Source organism: Adiantum capillus-veneris, chromosome 11 (assembly GCF_014529385.1).
Source record: "Adiantum capillus-veneris isolate H3 chromosome 11, ASM1452938v2, whole genome shotgun sequence".
Taxonomy (NCBI): Eukaryota; Viridiplantae; Streptophyta; class Polypodiopsida; order Polypodiales; family Pteridaceae; genus Adiantum; species Adiantum capillus-veneris.
Window position 1 is genome coordinate 69,902,999 of NC_140941.1, and position 16,300 is coordinate 69,919,298.

Consider the following 16,300-nt stretch of genomic DNA (forward strand, 5'->3'; position numbering starts at 1 on the left):
ATGCCAAGGTTTCATGCTATCGAGCAGGGTTGTTGCCATCAAGCTGCTGTCGTCAACTGTCGTGGATACAGTTGCTGCATCAAGCGTAGGGATGGGGTGTTTCTCTCTCCCTCTCTTCTTCTACAATGCTGCTCGTGCTGCTGGCCGTGGATGCAGCTCGATAATTTCCCACAAAATGGCTTTGAAATACCATATTGGGCCCAATTTGTTTAGGGGATTTTCCCAAAGATCTAATCCGATTCCGCTTTTATGAGTAATTGTAGGTTTCCAAACCCTCCAAATGGACATTTAAGGTCTCTTTGGATGTTTCCTACATCAAAAGGGGTGTAATTGAAGGGTTCTTGCAATTTTCCTACCATCTGTGTACTAGCCATGAAAAGAAAATTGGGATTTCATTATAAATATAGTCTTATTTCTTCCTATTATGTATGGATTTTAATCGATAGTTTCCTTAGAGTCAGCACAATTAAACTCCTAATCACAAGAGTATTAAGACCAATTTTATTCTCTTAATTATTCTCTACTTTACCATAAAAATTTCACAATTCTTAAACTATTCACATGCATTTGGAATTCTAGATAGTATATTAAGCATAATCACCTACATAGAAATCTTAAACAACTTGACAAATTGAATATAGGCAATCATGGCTTATCTTTGATCCTGTTAATTTTCATAGCCTTGATTATTGTAAAATCCAAGAGCGTAACCTGGCTTAGATACCACTGCTACAACCAGAAGCATGCGAAATACCCAAAATAACACAATAAACAGCATAAAACAGACTAATCGGCATACCTGGCACAATCACGTGGTCGAATGATCGCAAGATACACGAACAGAGAGAGATTGAGAGCGAGAGAGATTGAGAGAGCATGTGCAGGCACACCTCCTAGAGCGGAGTGCTACGCCTGGCACGTCAAGAGAGGAAAGAAGAGAGGAGAGAAGAATGAGACGGACACTGGGTGAAATCTCCCCCCGTGCAAGAGTGACCATTTCCCTCTTGCACATATTTAATTTATAGATTCTTGAATGGTCAAAGTGAGTACAAACTGCCCGGTCGGTCATAAATGTCCAAAGCTCATAAAGAGCACTTGAATAATAAAATGTACATAAAATATGATATCCTTTTGCGATAGCTTAGCTCTGTCAAGACTTTTTCCCACTTGTTACAGCTGCAATAAATAATAAGATATCAATTTCATAACACACTTAAGGTGGAGCAAGTCACGCACAAAGTCGGTTCTTGAATGTTGGAACTGCGGCAAGAAGGTCCACGTCAAGAAGGATTGTTGGTCCAAGAAGACGATGGAGTTGGATTCTCAAGACAACAAGCCAACATCAGAGGCCAATATGGCAAGGAAAGTACAACAAGATTCTCTAATTCTCTCATTAGGCAACATGTCTAATTCCTAGATAGTAGATTTCGAGGCTTCATTCCATGCGACACCACACAAGCAACATTTCCAAGATTACACCAAAGGTAATTTTGGGTATGTATACTTGGGAGATAATGAAGCTTGTGAAATTGTCAGCAAATGTATAGTTTTTGCTAAAACTGGTGACAGAAATGAATGGAAGCTTAAAGATGTTAGGCATGTTCCTTCCCTTCGCAAAAAATTGATCTCTACAGGACAATTGGACGATAAAGGTCACAGCATTTCATTCAAAAACAAATGGTGGAAGATGTCAAAGGTGTCTTTGGTGGTTGCCAAAGGAGAAAAGGTTGGTAAACTTTACTTGTGTATTGCCAGCTTGCAATCTTCAGCTTGTGCAACAACTACAAAAGTCGACAGTGCGGTGTGGCACTACATTTGGAGGCAAAAGACAACCCCAAGGATACCTCAACAAAATGGGACTTTGGAAAGGATGAACATGACAATCATGGAGCAAGCACAAAGCATACGGCTACATGTAGGCCTATCGCTTGACCTTTGGGCAAAAGCAGTATGTCTATGTACTTAATGAACTGGTCACCCTCAATGGCATTGGATGGGGAAGTTCTAGAGGAGGTGTGGATAGGTAAACCGGTGAACTATTCATTTCTCAAAGATTTTGGTTGGAGGCTTTCATGCAATAGATAGAAGCCTAAGATCAAAGCTAGATGAAAAGTCCAGAAAGTGTTTCTTCATCGGCTATGGAGAAGGTGACTTTGGGTATTAACTATGGAATCATGAAGATGGTAAAATCTTTAGGAGTAGGGATGTAATGTTTAACGAACAAAATATGTACAAAGTTTACTTGGAAAGAAAACAAACAAAAGAAATAGGTGATGAGTACATGGAGCTTGAGGACAGTGAAGACTTAAGGAATGAAAATAGTGACAACATACAACAATGTTAACCAAATGAGCAGCCTCAACCTATTTCCCAAAGATATACAAGAGTAAGTAGACCTCCAAAAAATTTTATTCCTTCCCTCAATCATCTCTTGATCTCAGATTCTGGAGAGCCAAAATCATACGAGGAAGCTATGCAATACAAATTCAAAAAACAATGGATAAATAGCATGCAAGTGGAAATGGACTCATTACATCGCAACCAAACATGGGAGTTGGTTGAGTTGCCTAAAGGTAAGCGGGCACTTCAGAATAAATGGGTGTACAAGCTGAAGGAAGAAGAAGGTGGGAAGAAAAGGTACAAGTTTAGGCTTGTGGTATAAGGGTTTTCTCGAAAGAAAGGTATTGACTTCAATGAAATATATTCTCATGTTGTAAAAATGAACTCAATTAGGCTTGTCTTAAGCCTTATTGCTACTCATGATTTAAATCTGAAGCAAATGGATGTAAATACGGCATTCCCTCATGGTGACTTAGATGAGGATACACACACATTCATATATATATGGCTAGAGACAATATCAAAATGCATTAAAGGTTGGAGGCACTTTTAGAGGTTTGGAATTTTTACACTACATTAAATGAAGTCCTTGAACCACCCTCTAAAAAGTAAAAGGTCCACTGAATTCGATGCAACACCTTTCCACTTGCAGGCATAAAATTATAGTTTGTCCATATTTAAATTTACTTTATGGAATTGCTCTACTTATGAAAAGAGGGGCTTCCAATTTAAATGTCCCTACTTTCTGGAAGGTCTATGGGGCAGCCCTCTAAATAGTTTGAATGCACATGCATGCACAACTGTCATGTATTAAATGACATACTAGCCAGTTTGAATTCACAACTTCTTCAATTATGATTTTCATTATTCTTTGAGACGTCAAAGTTAATGCACAAAATCTTATGCAAGAATATACAGATTCCTTTAAAAAACCCATGGGTCTTCTCATTAAACCTACCAATTTGTTTGAGTAATGATTAAAATTAAACTCCATCTTTAACGTTAATTTTCATTAACCTTCACCACCTTGACTCAACCTCCTACTCTAAGTTGATCTTATATTCACAAACCTTGTCTTGCAGGCCCGACGTCAACAATCCCTTGTTTTATTGTATTCTTGTTATCCCCATCCACAACAACTTTCTCACATCTCCACCACAATACTCTACAAACTTATGTTTAAGAAAATATGTCCAACATGAAAGCGTCAATAACTTGGAAGGTTGGTGATCAGACAATCACCCACAACATTCATTTGAGGGAAAACTCCATGTTGCTTAGTGATTACCATTTGGAGAGCTTGCTGCCTCCATCTTTCCATTTTCAATCACTATCTGCTCTTATTGAGAGTGATGTGGCCTAACAAAAGTCTTATTGCAACCACAGTGGGATGTTGAATGTCATCAATATTCCTTATCTTTTCTTAGCTTGTTACTCTATCTTCAAAGCTCTTTACACCAAATTGTTAAACTTTAGTGTTGTGTTGATACCTCTTGTTCTTTTATTTTTTGCTTCTGAATCCACTCAAAATCCATGCATGCGTGCATGTGTTTGCCGATGGTCAACTTCTTGAATACCTTAATCTTATCCACATAACTCCTAACAAGTAGCTTACCCTATTTGATTTTATCCAATTTGCAAAGAATTTCCTCACCTTCATAGTTTTACTATAATCCAACGGAAAAGCCTTCTTTAACCTACTATAAGTTTGCAGCTTATATATTGGGTAATGGTAATACCATTTTCTTGTTGCATCCATTAGGGTTTGTGAAAAGGACTATGCCCATTCATCTTCATTGATGTCCTTTAGATTAGCATATTATTCTAAGGCATGTATATGGACATTTGATTCATCCTTTTTACTGCCATTGAAACTCGGAAATGCAACTTTTAGATCGCTAGATTGTTTACTGTTGTTGGGAAAAAGAAAAAGTGGGACACCTCTATAGCTTTACAACCCAAGAGCGTTGAAACTCCAACCTCAACACCAAAAAGTATGTCAAAACCAATCTTAGCAAACCCCAACTAAAATGCCTATGCTCCACCCTATTTGATTTTATCCAATTTGCAAAGAATTTCCTCACCGTCATAGTTTTTACTATAATCCAACAAAAAATCCTTCTTTAACCTACTATAAGGTTGCAGCTTATATATTGGGTAATGGTAATACCATTTTCTTGTTGCATCCTTTAGGGTTTGTGAAAAGTACTATGCCCATTCATTTTCATTGATGTCCTTAAGATTAGCATATTATTCTAGGGAATGTATATGGACATTTTATTCATCCTTTTTACTGCCATTGAAACTGAGAAATGCGACTTTTAGATCACTAGATTGTTTACCGTTGTTAGGCAAAAGAAAAAGTGGGACACCTCTATAGCTTTACAACCCAAGAGCGCTGAAACTTCAACATGAGCACCAAAAAGTATGTCAAAACCACTCTTAGCAAACCCCAACTAAAATTCCTATGCTCCACCCTATTTGATTTTATCCAAATTGCAAAGAATGCCCTCACCTTCATAGTTTTTACTATAATCCAACAAAAAAGCCTTCTTTAACCTACTATAGGGTTGCAACTTATATACTGGGTAATGGTAATACCATTTTCTTGTTGCATCCTTTAGGGTTTGTGAAAATTACTATGCCCATTCATATTCATTGATGTCCTTTAGATTAGCATATTATTCTAAGGCATTTATATGGCCATTTGATTCATCCCTTCTACTGCCATTGCAACTGGGAAATACGACTTTTAGATCACTAGATTGTTTACCATTGTTGGGCCAAAGAAAAAGTGGAACACCTCTATAGCTTTATAACCCAAGGGCGTTGAAACTTCAACCTCAACACCAAAAAGTATGTCAAAACCACTCTTGCAAACCCCAACTAAAATGCCTATGCTCCCTTGGGAATTTACCTTGTTGTGTGCATTTTGGGAACCCGGCTTTTTGTAAATTTGTACATATGGACATGACACCCAATGTATAAAGTGTGTGTGGGATTTATTTTTATGGGATTTTTAGCTTGATTTAGCAAGCACATGTGCATGCAGGGCAAGTGGATAGTATAGCGCCAGTTGTCTGGCTACTGTAAGTGCTCATGAGTGAGTTTTCGGAAGTGAGACTTATATATAACTAAAACTCATGTTAAAAGTTAAAAGAAGTTCAGCAAAAGACCAAAAGTTTTCAGTTTTGAGCTTGTTGTGCCTCCTTGATGGTTTCTATTGCAGTTTTTGCCCTCGCCTTGCCTACTCTACGTGTAGTCGTGTTGGGATAGCTCCCTATTTGCACCAATTTTGCATATAGTGGCATGTAGATTCAATTTTGGTCATCTTCAGATTTCTTGCCAGTCATATTTAAAGATATCTCTCAAGCTTTAAAGCGACCCAATTGCAGTTGTGCTCTTCAGGTTACGACTAGTTCTCTGCAGGGTTATGGCTATGGCAGCCTAATGGCAAATTGTGTGCAGACAGATTGGGAGAGCATGTATCTATGAATTGTGGAATTTATGTTGAAGTTGTGGATTTGTGATGTTCAATTATGAAAGGGGGGGCCCTTGTATTCATATGCATTGGTCGGCGTGTGTTGTAAATCCATGCTTTTACAGGGTTTTGCTCCTATGTGCCATAGTCTCTTGGGTGGGCGATGGCCAGTAAATTCCCATGGGGACTACTCTTTGTTGGATTAGTGGTGTTTCAAAATGGTTTCCCAAATCTTTTGGTGTTATTGTAGTGCTCTTTCAATGCTCTTGGGCGACATTGCTATAGAGGTGTTCCGATTTGCTTGTTTCCCAACAACGTCCACCGAAAAGACCATAGCACATAGGAGAAAAACCTTCTCAAAGCATGGATTTTGTTAGGAAATTATCACACACGAGAGATTATAGAGTAGAGAGAGAGAGAGAGAGCACGATATACGTGGTTCACCCAATGTGGGCTACATCCATGGGAAAGCAACCACTCAATGGCTTTAGTACTTCAAACAAGAAGTAGGTTACATATGGATTATACCCTTAATAGAGCTCCCACCTAGCTTCATTCTCACCACCTCACACCCACCTTGTTGAATCAACTTCACACTCAAAGATGTGTGTAGAAATGGCCTCCTTTCATAGGCCAAAAGGGTTGCCCTCTCTCATGAGTGGTAGCTGTGTGTAGCCGCCCTTGTGTAGATAAGTCCAAATTAGACTTTCCAATCCGCCCATATGTGGTCGTCCTTGAGAAGACAATTCCACCTTTGAAATCGGCCATCGGCCATTGACTTTTGACCATCGACCATTGACTATCAACCACCAGCCAACCAGGGCCAATCGGCCAAATGATCGGCCATTTTGCGATCACATTTTGACTATTTTTCGGTCATATTATTCTATAAAACACAAATATTCTGGTGAATATTTTCTCGAGATTGGCCATGTAAATTTTTGTTTTTGACGAGTGATTTTTCTTCACGTTGTTGTGCTATGACACGTACACAGTGGGAACGCATGCTACAAGATCTATCTTGCAACTTTTTAGTATATTTTCTATAATGTATATACGCATATTTATGTATAATAATAATCTTTCTATCTCATCCTATTATTTATCTCAAGGGTAACATATTCTTACTTTACCATCAAAAAGTACTATGCAAAAAGTGTCAATAGCTCCGCTTCTATAACCTGGGGAAAAAATCATTGGTCCTTTCTTTCTACTATCTCATTATCATCTCCAGCCTAGCTAGATTGTATATCCAATATATATATATTCTATGTATTTTTTATATATTTCTTTTTGATAGCTACTAAGAAGGAATCAAATCCTAGTGGGACACTAGCTTGCATGATTTTGAAAGATACACCTATTTTAATGCATTATTGCAAGGATGACTAGAAAACTTTCTCAAGAAGCAATGTCATGATTTCATATTGCATGAGATGTCCATTGGAATCAAACCAAATTCTAGGCTAAGGGGACCATAGGAAGACTTTTCCTGGAAGACATGTATCCTATTTGATGATTTTTTTACACAAGGTTTGAATCTAAAATGGAAAAAGTATATAAAATGGGGATTGTAGCTTATGAGTTGAATTTTTTGCCCCTATTTTAACTATTTTATTTGGAGCCATGGTTGAGGAGATATGATCAAAATGGTGGACCCCATTCTGCCCACATCATGCATGGACAACGCATTTCAAACTTTGACAGTCATGTTCACGCTGGCTTTTCTCTTTCTTGTGTAACCCTTGGGGGTTCCCTTCACCTTTAAAGGGAACCTCTTTTTCCTTGAAAACCATTCATGAGGGAGTGAGAGGATTGATGCCTAATTGTACTTAGCCATAAACATAAGTCCAAGCCTACACTTGCTCCTAGAGGAAGACTAGACAATCTTGTAAGCTATCCGTAGAAGATCAACTCTAATCAAAGAAAATTTGGAACTTGGTGCATCAATCAAGGCTGAAGTCTTCTCTCTTCTTCTCTCTCCATCATAATGGTGAATAACTCTCGAAGAGCTTGTCAAGTAAGATGTGTTTTACTTTGATATTTTGCTGGTTTCTTGTTGTTTTCTTTCACATCTCTAATCCAACATATATCTCTAATTTCGTCTCCCTCCCTAACCAAATCTATCTCTCTCACTCTCAAAAAATCATTCTCCCTACAAATTCTAGGTTCTCCTTTCTACAGGTCCATCTTGTGGGGGATGGTGTGTGTGTGTGTGTGTGTGTGTGTGTGTGTGTGTGTGCAGACATAGCTTACATAGTTAGAGAGAAATTGAGAAAGTACTCGTGATTTTGACTCAAAAGGTATTATATTAAAGTACACACCAAGCATAAAATATGTATATAGAAGCTTTATTTATAAGCTTGGAGTAGATATCCGACTGGAGTTCCTCATCTTTTTGGCTTATACATAGCCATACTAGAGAACCTTACAACACATAGGCCGGATGCCCTATAGTAAGCTATACAAGCGTAGAGGTGTTTCCCATGGTTGCAGAAGGAAATACATATCCCAACAATCCTTCCCTTAGGCATGGAGGGGGCATGGACTATATTGAATTAAGCTGGATCAAGACCTAAAGCCACACAGGCTAATAGTCACACAGACCGAGGTAGTCACACAGACTATAGTCACACAGACTATAGTCACACAAACTGAGTGGTCTCATCATATGTTGTCACACAAACTAAAGAATCCTGTCCTTAAACAAAGAAGGTGGAAGACCATCCATATCTACAGTACATCAGTATAGTCGTAAAGTAGTTGGGGGCGGTACACAGATGGAGACAATTCTCTTCCTCTTGAGTTGAATCTCCATCCTCTTCCTCTACAAGATTGACTCTAGCTTTGTCTTTGTTGTTGCTTCCTTGGCATTTTGATGGTGGTTGAACTTTGATTCTGCAATTGCTACAATACTTGTTCTTGTAGAAATCCTTGGAGAAGTATCTAGGCTTGCCACACTCATAACATGTCTTGTTATTTAATCTAGGTGATGATGATGATGCCCTAGATGATTGTGATGATGATGCAAAATAAGCTCCTCCCTCTGATTCATATTTCTTCTTATTTTTCTTTTCTTCTTCATTGAATACCCCTGTGGCATATTGTAGAGAAGGTATGGGTTCCTTTTTCTCTAAGACTGTGACTATGTTGTCAAAACTTTCAGGTAGAGCACTCAGGAGCACAGTGACTTGATCTTCTTCTGGGACTTGGCATTGAATGTAAGTGATCTACGTGATTATGCTCATTAGTCTATTAACGAGGCTTGAAACATCCTCCCCTTGAAGAATAAATAAGTTTGTAAAGATTTTTCTTTAAGCTAATCTTACTTTTCTTTTGTTTAGCACCAAAATTATGTTTCATAATATCCCATGCTTGGATTGCAGTGGTGCTTATATCTGTAAAGTGCACATAATTATCGTTGAGTGAATTATGCCTAGTGCTTGTTCATCTTTAGCTTGTGCTTGTGCGATTTGGGCCTAGTGAGAGTGCCGTCATCAAAAGTGGATGGTTCACTTACTCTCGGTTTTACAATAGACCATAGTGGCTTTTTCAAAGCTTTTTCATAAGGTATCCTTGCAGTTTGGTATGCTAGGTGTGGAAGCCTTTGCCATCAAATTTCTCAATTCCCTTTTCTCTCATAGTGCAAGCAGAGGCGTCTTAACGCTTGACGCTTGTCAAGGTCAGTGTCTGCCTCTTTACAATAGATGGCGTGATTGAAAAATTAAAACAATTCCATGGTCGTGAAGCATTAGGGAATTTGGGAGGTAATTTGGAGGGCCTCTTACAAAAATACAATCTTTCTCCTTCTCTATCTAGAAAATTGGTGTGGTAAAAGAAAAATGTCCTCATCAACCATTCGAAACAAGTGTACTTCCAAGTGGATTCTTTTCACAGAGTCATAACGATCGTAATGATTGATGGAATGTCCCTTTTTAGTTATATTGAATGCACCTCGTCATATTGGAAGGAATTTCTTTTACATACTATGTATGCAGTAGATAGTCTAGGGAGTAATGGCGCTATACTCTTTTCTTTCTTGATTTTCTTGACTGTGTGTTCATGGCTTCTTCATCCACCACCTCAAACCTTCTCACTAAATGTCATAAATATCATGTACACATTGATTTGAGTCCTGAATATGAGCCTTTATGCAAGCAAAGTAAAACAAACACAACAGTAACACAAACGGAGAAAGCAAGACTCAGAGTACAAGGAGAAAAACACATAGATTTATGGACAAATGGCTCCCTCTATCCTTTGAATCATATGACCAATGCCTCCCTTGCATTTGTAAATCCGACTACTTCATTGACCTCTGCAGGTGACGGACAGAATGGTTTACTTGGCTACTGCAAAGCTCTAACTAGAAAATCAAAAATTCAGAAAAGCATGGTTCACCATCAAGAAAATGAGATTATACGACTTTCTAATTTACATTGTGAGGACCAAAAAACCCTTTTGCAGTGCACACAAGAAATGCAGATATTGCAAGAAAAAGTGTGTAACTTACAAAGGAAAGATACCAGCTTGGGTGTTCGTCTGCAAAAGAAGAGACTACAGAGTCTTGAAACCTTGAAGGTTGAATATGGAGGTCTCAAGAAAAAAATACAAGCATTGAGGTCAGGATTGTGAACCTTTTAGTCTATTTCAACTATACATTGTTTTTCCTTATGTTTGTTATATTTTCTATGTAGACATGCTATATATCCAGACCAAGAAAATATAGATCCAAAAGAAAATGTAGGAAAGTAGTGAAGCCTTTGATAACAAGTGGTCTCACAAAGAATATAATGCATGACAAAAAGTATAAGGTTTTGTAGCGGGATGTTGTTGACCGTATTATTACAAAGAGTGCAGTGCCTGCAAGTGAAATACAGGGCACACTTGACTCACTTGCTGTGAGTAAGAGAGGGTACTAAGCTATTCAGCAATCTATCTCCTCCATTTTTGTGAAGAATGGGATCAAGTCTAAACATCTACCAACAACAACAAGTGTTTGGAAAGAGAGACTTCAACTCAACCATGCATAGACAGATTTCATTGGATGTCCCTTTCATATTGATGGTATTTATAGATCTCAAGGAACAAGTGTAACCTATGATGAGTACAACAATATCTTCATGGACCTCACTTTGTTGCAAACTAGAATGGTTGAATTCTACAATATAACATTTGAAGAGACATGTGGAGTTCTGCATTTTGTTTTGAAGCTAGATGAGTGTGAGATCCTCAAACACAAGAAGCTAGAACGAGTCACAATAACATTTATGAGTAGGGCTCTTTCAAAATGCCCCACTGATGATCCTTCATACTTTAGTGTTCAATCAAAAACCACTGATGATACTTCATACTTTAGTGTTCAATCAAAAACCAACATACGGTGGCTTGGTGCTTTTCAGGCATTCCATTTTCACTTTCTATATAACTTTGGTGAGACCTCTTGAGATTAAATTTAGATTTACTTTAACATCTCTGCAGATTTAATCTTGAAGGTAAAGAACGAAGATCACGACATTTTATATTGGGTGTTCCATCAAACCCTTATCCCTAATATCATTGATAAACAAATCAATCATGGAAAGGTGCTGGTTGTCAATGGGAGGGAAGACTTTCAGGTCCAATGGCATCTTGCAGGTGACCTTAAAACACTGAAGTGTATGTATAATTGTGGAATGGGTGCTATGGTAAAGGCTCCATGCTTGTATTGTATGGAGCCTGCAAGGACAATGGACCCAAAATGGTGGAGAATGACACCTACTCACCACAATGAGGATCCTAATTTCCACCTAGTTCTAAACATTCCACTTGTAAATGTACTTTGAATGTCATGGAGGAAAATGTAAGATCTGTCACCAAATTTAAAGTCTACCAGTCCAGGAAGCATCAATGTGGCTTGTTTCTCATTAAAGCCAGAGACATCTAAACGTAGTTTCATGTTAGATGTTTTGTTGCACCTCTTTAGCCTCTATTTCAAGATTAATATCATCCTCAATCTCAGGAACCTCATTGGACTCCAAGTCCTCATCATCTTGTTGATTGGGTGGTAGATCCTCCTCCTCCATTACCTCTAAAGGATCATTCAATAGACTAACAAATAGAGAATTTAAGAAAAGAAGGAGCCCAAAGGATTCTTTAATTATCTTGCAATCTCGTTGGTGCATAGGAAACTATGAGGGTCTATAGATAATAGGCGGTTGATGGTACTTCTTGTACGCCCATCTTGTGGAATCACAATCTGTTAAGTGCACTACCACCATGTCAACAAGAACCACCCTACCCTTGTGGACCTCACGCTCAAACTTATCTATTTCATACTTGAGGAAATCGTTGTGCTGGGCTATAAGGTCATCCCCATAATGAATGGGGCATTGAAGATAGAAGAGACCTTGTCAAACATTTCAGAAGCTCCTACAGATACTGCAAAATCAAAAAGTCTTTCATCCACACATGTAGTATTTTCAACCTCTTCCTTACATTTTGTAGCTGGCTCACTGGCAGAAGAAAGATCAATGTTTCTCTTTTTGGTTCCGGTCAATTGAAACTTTTGGCTTACAGACACTTCTTCCTATTCTGAAACTTTTGAGTCATTGGGGGGTTCCTCTGTCACCACAACTTCATCTCTAAGAAATGTGTCTTTAGCAAGAGCAAAGTCCACATCTCTCTTTAAAAATCCTCTCAACAACTTAGGTGGTCTCTCTTCTGCCACTTGTTCACCACATATAATTTCTGGATCCACCCTCTACCTCTTCATTCTGTGGGATCTTAATCCTAAGGAAAACAAAATACTGGCAAAAGGAGGTAAGTATGGCTAATAGGTTGGTTTGTTCAACAATCTCTCTCTCTCTCTCTCTCTCTCTCTCTCTGTCTCTCTCTCTCTCTCTCTCTCTAATTCATCTCAGAGGTCATGTTTTTCTATTTCTATAGAGGTTACTTATAGCAGCTCATTTTATTTGAGTTCTACCCCTTATATGCTCCACGGCATGGAAGAACGATCATCAGATAAATACTACGTTTATGCAAGACATAGGACAACAAATAGAAAGAGGGGCTTCTCTCCCTCACTGTCTGTGTTGGTCAGATTTCACTGCTTATCACCCAACAAACCTTTTTATGCCCTACGACGGACAAAAGACAAACGACCTATATAAAAGAACCGTCTGCGTTCCATAATGCCATCTCAAATTGTCGTGGCTCTCTCTCTCTCTCTCTCTCTCTCTCTCTCTCTCTCTCTCTCTCTCTCTCTCTCTCTCTCTCTCTCTCAGTGCAGCCGTTTTTTGACCTAGTAGACAGCAGTCCACACTTTTGATCATAACTTCTTCATCCGAACTCCGATTTGGGTGATCTATAGCCTCAATCAAAGAGCACAAAGTCCTCTACGCATTGATGTAAAGACAGAAATTTTCAGAGTTATGAAAGGCATTTCTGTAGCAGCATTTCCGAAGTGAACAGGTTCAACAAAATTGATTCTCATCTCCTATTTTACATACAATGTCTTCCGGCACTCGCAAGGGTTCTTCTTCTTCAACAAGGTCCACAACCATTGTGGAAAATGATCCAAAATCTCCTAAGTGTGGAGATAGCAACACAACCACCCAACCAACGACATCAGAAACCATGACCATGGCGTACTTGGTATCATTGCAAGAGACCGTAAACAAACAAGGCGAAGACTTACGAGCACTTGCAATGGAGAATGGCACACTAAGGGTACTTGTGGTTGAGAATGAGAATCTCAAGAGGACACTTGAGATGCAAAAAACACGTTTGATGCAACTTGAAGAGGAAGTCAAGGAATGTAAACGCTCTCTTGTGGACTTGAATGCTTTGAAGGAGCGGATGAGCAAAGTAGAGCATGACCATGTATTGAAAGAAGAGAAATTTGACACTATGAGCCGGGATGTATGTGACATGAAAAATGTATGCACAAACAAGTCTTGGGCTGATGCATGTGGTAGCAATGTGGTTTCTAATTCCTCACTCATGCAAGCTATGGTTCAAACAAAGAATGTTGAGAATGTAGATGTGGAGGAGTTGAAGGAACGGGAGCGACGTTCCAAGAACATTGTTATTCGTGGAATTCCCGAAGAGAAGTTAGAGACACCTCCTTCTCTTGCCATTGTTATTGAAGATTTCTTCAAAACCCACTTTGGCATGTCCGGAGTTATGGTCTATGGAGCACATAGAGTGGGGAAGCAAGGAGCTCCTCGCTCGGGAGAACGGCCAATTGTATGCACCATGCCGGATGAGACCAAGCGAAAGATTATCCTTGATAATAGTTGGATCTATTTGAGGAATACAAAATGTTTTGTATGTGAAGATCGCACTATTAAGCAACAAAATATGCGTCGCAAGGCATATGAGGAAAAGAATAATAAAAACAAGGAAATCTCTCATGAAGAAAATGTGCCCAAGGAGGAGGCAAGTCTCTCAAGCAAATAGGGATGCGTGACCTATGAGACCGAGTTACAATTGAAAATATGCTTTTGGAATTGTAATGGATACCCATGGAATGCGGGGGTTGGCATTGATGAACTAACAAGCAAAGCCGATGTTGTACTTCTTGTTGAAACTTGGGAGCATGATACACAAAGGATTAACGGCTTGGAGGATTACAATGTACATTCATTGATGTGGTCAAAGAATCTCAAGCAACGAAGAGGACAAGGAGGGTTAGCATGTATAGTTAAGAAAGGATTGGAAGATTTTGTATCAATTGTGAAAGATGACAAGTACAAACGTTATGTATGGCTGAAAATTATGACACCAAAAAGAGCACCCATTTTTGTAGCCGGTTGCTACATTCCTCATCATGATTCTCCCTTTTATGCTTGCATGGATAGAGATCAACCATTTTCTGATTTGGAAGAGGACATTACTTATTTCAAAGGTGAAGGTGATGTTATTGTATTTGGGGATATGAATGCTCGCACAAAAACATTGCAACATGATACTCAACAATTTGATATGCCATACATTTCAAGGGAGTTGGAGGAAGTTCACTTGTATGATCGTACTTCAATGGATGAGAAAGAGCCGGATCACTATGGAAAGTTACTTTTACACATGTGTAATAGCACGGGTATGCTCATTGCCAATGGTGTATCTTTGTGGAGTGGAACCAATGGATTTACATGTAGAAGACATAATGGGGATAGTGTGATTGACTATATGCTACTCTCTGAAGCCATCATGTATCGTATAAAGAGTTTTATGTTTGGCCAATGGACCCCGGAATCCGACCATCGCACCTTATGTATTGACCTTTCATGTGGAGAAGCAACTAAGCATGATACTCTCAGCCAAAGGAAAGAGAAGTTATCACTATGTATGGATTTCAAACGGGCACCAATGTACATTGAAATGGTTGAGCAAAAATTATGGATGACAAAGCTTCAATGTGATGCACCATTGGAAACTAAATGGGAAGCTTTCAAGAAAGCTATTTGTTCTTGTGCGGAAGAATGCTTTGCCATAAAGCATCTCCATGGTATCAACAAAGATAGATCACGCAAAAGGTGGTTTGATAAAGAATGTCAAGATGCTTGAAAGTCCTTGATAAAGCTTGATGCAACTATGGACAAAGACAACTATCAAAGTCATTTGCATACATACAAGGCACTGATTCAAAAGAAGAGAAGAAGATGGGAAGTAAAGCAACAAGAATTTCAAGTCCAAGAAAAGGCACATGCATGTGGAAGATTTTGGAGAAACTTGAGAGGCAAGCGGGTTGAGAATTTTGGTAACTTGAGTCTAGTGGATATGTACACACATTGTAGGCAATTATATGAGCAAGAAAATACTGAGAAAATGCCATTTTATGGTTCACTCCCATGTATGCCGTCTTTTTTTACTATTGAGGATGTATGCGGTGGGCTTGAAAAGTTGGCCACTCGCAAAGCGGGAGATCTTCAAGGTATCAAGCCGGAGATGATCAAATGGACGGGAGATTTTACCCATGAGTGGATGTGTGATATGTTTAACCTTGCACTTCAACATGGTATGCCTTATGATTGGAGTACTAATTGGGTTAAGCCTTTGCATAAAGGAGGGGATGTAAAGAATGTAAGCAACTACCGGACTATAATGATTGGGTCTCTTATGGCAAAGTTATTTGGGTGCATAATGGAGATGAAATTGAGTGATTGGGCTGAAGAGAATGACAAGCGTGCAAAGGGACAAGCGGGTTTTCGTCGATGCCATAGCACCATTGATCATCTTGTCACTCTTCGTGTTCTCATGGAGGAAAGTCGGTTGAAAGGCAAGCGATTGTATTGTTGTTTTGTGGACTTTAAGAAAGCCTTTGATATGATTCCACGTAACAATTTGTGGAGAAGTATGGAAGAACTCCAAGTGCCAAGTGAGTTTATGCTTGCGGTTTCTCGAATCTATGAGAAGGTGATTTGTCAATTGTGCATGGAAAGAGAAATTTCAGAAATTTTTGTAAGCACTATTGGGGTTAAACAAGGATGTCCATTG